We start from the raw sequence: 5,493 nt of genomic DNA, 5'->3' as shown, positions 1-5,493 counted from the left end.
GCCCGCTTCGGCCTCCCAAAGTGCTGGGATTACAGGCGTGAGCCACCGCGCCCGGCCCAGTATGTTTCTTGAACATCTCTGCTCCTTGGTGAAGTCTGGCTGTCTTTGTTGGGCGAGGGGTCCACCCCCAGCCCCAGAGATCCTCCTTTTGCCAGTGGGAACACACTCCTAAGAAGAGTGGGAACCAAGAACTCCTCCTAAGAAGAACTCCGGGGAACTAAACTCTGGTGAGCATCACATCCATGCCAGGCAGGCTGGTAGACTTGTTTATAAACCTCAGGGAATTATTTATTTATTTTTGAGACAGAGTCGCTCTGTCACCCAGGCTGAAGTGCAGTGAGTGGTGTGATCTCAGCTCGCTGCAACCTCTGCCTCCTGGGTTCAAGCACCGGGCCTCAGTGAACTATTAATGCAACACAGAACCACCTGGAGAAAAGCACAGCTTGGTCTTTGTAAAGTCTGTCTCCACAACTTCATTCTTTCTGCAGTAGGAATAAAGATGATGTCGGGGCTGGGCATGGTGGCTCACACCTGTGAAAATTAATATTAATATTTTAAAAATTAATATGAAATACTAAATTATGCTAGTTGCCATGATTATGACACATCATTTTTAAAAAGAGACAGCAACTATTTTATTTATTTATGTATTTATTTATTTATTCATTTTGAGGCAGAGTCTCGCTCTGTCACCCAGGCTGGAGTGCAGTGGCGCAATCTTGGCTCACTGCAACCTCTGCCTCCCGGGTTCAAGTGATTCTGCTGCCTCAGCCTCCTGAGTAGCTGGGATTACAGGCTCCCGCCACCACGCCCGGCTAATTTTTGTATTTTTAGTGCAGACAGGTTTCGCCTTGTTGGCCAGGCTGGTTTTGAACTCCTGACCTCAAGTGATCCACCTACCTCCGCCTCCCAAAATGTTGGGATTACAGGCATGAGCCACCGCGCCTGGCTGACACAACTATTTTAGCTGTGACATTTTGATTTAGTGGCATTTATTGGCCCTTATTAAGCCACTGTGCTGAGCATTTAAGCTGGATCAGCTCGTGAATTCCATCATCTTGTTTAATGGGCAAAACTCTCCTTTGAGTGTGCCCTTTTTAAGAGGCTTTAATGATCTAATGCTTGTTATCTGCATGTGCCCAATAAGTGCTCAATTCATGTCAACTGTTGTCATTTTTAAACAAATTAAGGTTTTATTTTAAAAAAAGAAATAAGCCTGTGTCAGGAAAGTAGTCCATGAATGTAGCAAATATTCCTGACATCATTTTTTTGAGACAGAGTCTCCGTCACCCAGGCTGGGGTGCAGAGGCGCAATCTCGGCTCACTGCAACCTCCACCTCCCGGGTTTAAGTGATTCTTCTGCATCAGCCTCCCGAGTAGCTGGGATTATAAGCACCCACCATACCCTGCTAATTTTTGTCTTTTTTGTAGAGATGGGGTTTCGCCATGTTGCCCGGGCTCCTGACCTCAATTGATCCGCTCACCTAAGCCTCCCAAAGTGCTGGGATTACAGGTGTGAGCCACCACGCCTGGACTAATATTAAATTAATATCACTCTTATTTAGGAGCCTGCAGGGGCTTTTCCTAAGTGCTTTAAAATACTCATTTCATCCTCACTACAGCCCTATGATGGAGGCACTGTTAGCCCCATTTTCAGAAAGGGAAACTGAGGTATAAAGAGATTAAGTGACTTGCCATTGCTTATATAATTTATAGCAAGAAGTGGAGCTGGAGCCGGGCAGAGTGGCTCACACCTATAATCCCAGCACTTTGGGAGGCCAAGGCAGCAGGATCCTTTGAGCCCAAGAGTTCAAAACCAGCCTCAGCAACATGGTGAAACCCTGTCTCTACTAACAACACAAAAATTAGCAAGGCCTGGTGGCATGCACCTGTAGTCCCAGCTAATCTGGAGGCTGAGGCACAAGAATCACTTGAACCTCAGAGCCGGAGGTTGTAGTGAGCTGAGACTGTGCCACTGCACTCCAGTCTGGGTGACAGAGGGAGACTCTGTCTCAAAAAAATAAGAAAAAAAAAAAGAAAAGGTTTTAAGAAGAATGAAAGCAGAAAATACTGGGTAGATTGCTTTTTTGAGAAGTTTTACCACAAAGAGAAACAAAGACGCTGGATGCGGTGACTCATGCCTCTAATCTCAGCAGTTTGGGAGGCTGAGGTGGGAGGATCACTTGAGCCTGGGAGGTCAAGGCTGCAGTGAGCCGTGATCACACCACTGCACTCCCACCTGAGTGAAGAAGCAAGTGCTGTCTCAAAAAATAAAAAATAACACATTCTCAGGCCAGGCACGGTGGCTCACGCCTGTAATCCCAGCACCTTGGGAGACTGAGTTGGGCGGATCACCTGAGGTCAGGAGTTTGAGAACCGCCTGTCCAACATGGTGACGTCTCTACTAAAAATATAAAAATTAGCCAGATGTGGTGGTGGGTGCCTGTAATCCCAGGAACTTGGGAGGCTGAGGCAGGAGAATTGCTTAAACCCGGAAGGTGGAGGTTGCAGTGAGCTGAGATCACGCCATTGCACTCCAGCCTGGGCAACAAGAGTGAAACTCTGTCTCAAAACAAAACAAAACAAAAAAACACATTCTCAGTCCGGCGTAGTGGCTCACACCTGTAATCCTAGCACTTTGGGAGGCTGAGGCGGGTGGATTACCTGAGGTCAGGAATTCGAGACCAGCCTGGCCAACACGGTGAAACCCCGTCTCTACTAAAAATACAAAAATTAGCCAGGCATGGTGGCAGGCGCCTGTAATCCCAGCTACTTGGGAGGCTAAGGCAGGAGAATCGCTTGAACCCAGGAGGTAGGGGTTGCAGTGAGCTGAGATCGCGCCACTGCACTCCAGCCTGGGTGACAGAGCGAGACTCCGTCTCAAAAAAGTAAATAAATAAAAAAGAACACATTCTCTGCACACAACCTTGCCCCCTTTGGCTTCTTCCTGCATGAGACCCCGGTTAAATCCAGCCTTCCTCTCCACCGTGCCTGCGCCCACACAGCTCAAGTGGGCTAAAAAAACAACACAGCCTCCTGGCCAGGCTAACTTCAAGTCTGTGAACTTGACCCTCAGGCAGACTCCAATGCTGCCTGGCAGCCATATGACATTTCTCTGATCCCCTCCTTCCTCCTCTCTTCTAGACAACTAATTCATACCTTTTCACTTCTCCCCTAATACTTTCCAACACCTCCTCCCCTAATCCTTTCCAACACCTCCTCCCCCCGCTTCACTCTCCCTTGGCTTCTTATTTTGCAGAGAAAATGCAAGAGATGAAAAGTGAACTTCCACAGCCGCCCCTGCCTCTACCACCTACCTGCACCCATGCCCACACCCGTTTTCCTGCTGTGACTGTCCCATCACCTGCTCCCACCTTCCCACCCACTTCCAGCCACGGTCCCTGGTTCTCACCTCTCTCTGCTGCTCATTCAGTTTCCCCCAATGCACTGGATCTCCTGTCAGCCCACACAGCATCCTGTCTCCCATCTCAAAACAAACCCTCTCATTTTTTTTTTTTGCTTGTTTGTTTTTGTTTTTGTTTTTGTTTTGTTTTGTTTTGAGATAGGGTCTCACTCTGCTACCCAGGCTGGAGTGCAATGGCGCGATCTCAGCTCACTGCAACCTCTACCTCCTGGGTTCAAGCAGTTCTCCTGCCTCAGCCTCCTGAGTAGCTGGGATTACAGGCATCTGCCACCACACCCAGCTAATGTTTGTATTTTTAGTAGAGATGGGGTTTCACCATGTTAGCCAGGCTGGTCTCAAACTCCTGACCTCAAGTGATCTGCCCACCTTGGCCTCCCAAAGCACTGGGATTGCAGGTGTGAGCCACCTCGCCCAGCCCAAACCCTCTCTCAACCTCACCTCCCCTTCTAGCAACAGCCCCACTTTTTTTGCTAATCTTTTCATTTTATTTTATTTAGAGACAGGGTCTCACTTTGTTGCCCAGGCTGGAGTACAGCAGCACAATCATAGCTCACTGCAGCCTCCAACTCCTGGGCTCAAGCGATTGTCCCACCTTAACCTCTGGACTGTAGCTGGGACTACAGGTGTGCACCACCACACCTGGCTAATTTTTTTTATTTTTTGTGCAGATGGAGTCTCGCCGTGTTGCCCAGGCTGATCTCAAACTCCTGGCCTCAAGCAGTCCTCCCACCTTGCCCTCCCAAAGTGCTGGGATTACAGGCATCAGCCAGCATGCCAGATCAAGAATGTTTTTAATGATTAACCATGGAATTTAAGCTGGCTAAGGAAGAAATGAGGGCATGGGAGGTGAGGGGGAGTGAAAAATGAAAGGGACAAAGGATGGGAGATCACAGTGGGTTGGAAGGATCGTGCGAGTTGGGCACTGGAGGGAATGAGGTGGAAAGAGAAAGTGATGGGTGGAGAGTGAGTGTGTGAAATTGAGGTTCTGAAGAGGCTGCTGTTATTGAACAAGGCTTGGGTGTGACCATGAGAGGGAGAGGTTGGGGAAGGATAAAGCCACTAGAGGGAGGTCAGGGAACAGAGAGGTTGGGGCTATGGAAGAACTATCTATCTGGTTATGGAAATCACTGAGAATGATGCTAAGAGCAGCGGGAGCGGCCGTGAGCCCAGAGCTAAAATTAGGGAGAAGACAGGAGTCATGATCTGGGTCAGCAGATGACGCAGGAGACAGGGTAGTGATGAGATTCATCGCCGGGGGTTTTGGGGAGGGTGGAGGGAGAATGGTCAGGAAGCAGCTCCCAGGAGCACAGAGACCTCCCCACTTGGAAGGCCCACAAGAGAGCTGGGTTCCAGTTAGAGCAAGAAGGTAGTAGGAATGTTCAGAGAAGTAACTGAGGCAAGAAGAGATTTTGCTGAAGATGGGTCATGGGTTCCAAAGGTTACAGTAGTTGGAACACATTGGGGTATGGGGTGGAAATGGTTTCTTCCACAGTGGGTTTCCTTGTGGGTCTGTAACCCAACCCAGGTTTGGAGGCTTGACACTCGAAAGCCAAACTCAGGCCAGGCATGCTGGCTCATGCCTGAAATCCCAGCATTTTGGGAGGCTGAGACAGGTGGATCACTTGAGGTCAGGGGTTCGAGACCAGCTGGCCAACATGGTGAAACCCCATCTCTATACAGAAATTACTGGCTCGGTGTGGTGGCACACACCTGTAATTCCAGCTACTTGGGAGGCTGAGGCAGGAGAATCGCTTGAACCCGGGAGGTGGAGGTCGCAGTGAGCTGAGATCGTGCCACTGCACTCCAGCCTGGGCAACAGAGTAAGACTCAGTTTTAGAAAAGAAAGCCGGCCGGGCATGGTGCCTCACGCCTGTAATCCCAGCACTTTGGGAGGCCAAGGCAGGCGATCACAAGGTCAGGAGATCGAGACCACAGTGAAACCCTGTCTCCGCTAAAAATACAAAAAATTAGCTGGGCGCGGTGGTGGGCACCTGTAGTCCCAGCTACTCAGGAGGCTGAGGCAGGAGAATGGCGTGAACCCGGGAGGCAGAGCTTGCAGTGAGCCGAGA

The 5,493-nt window shown here is 49.6% G+C and overlaps 1 protein-coding gene across 3 annotated transcripts in view; it reads left to right on the top strand.

The window, feature by feature from the left end:
* The window catches only part of FBXO17 (F-box protein 17), a 50,602-nt gene that overhangs the window by 29,025 nt on the left and 16,084 nt on the right, over positions 1-5,493 (top strand). Inside the window, exon 1 of one of the 3 annotated variants that reach the window (XM_011973354.1) lies at positions 4,542-4,656. The exons of the other annotated variants lie outside the window; for them this stretch is intronic. The gene's annotated coding sequence lies outside the window, so the exon portion shown is untranslated. Of the gene's footprint in view, positions 1-4,541; positions 4,657-5,493 lie in introns of those variants that run through there. 3 annotated transcript variants of the gene reach the window in all.

Source organism: Mandrillus leucophaeus, unplaced genomic scaffold, assembly GCF_000951045.1.
Source record: "Mandrillus leucophaeus isolate KB7577 unplaced genomic scaffold, Mleu.le_1.0 Scaffold137, whole genome shotgun sequence".
In the NCBI taxonomy this organism is placed as follows: domain Eukaryota; kingdom Metazoa; phylum Chordata; class Mammalia; order Primates; family Cercopithecidae; genus Mandrillus; species Mandrillus leucophaeus.
Note: the sequence above shows the minus strand (reverse complement) of the source record. Positions and strands in the feature narration are given on the sequence as shown.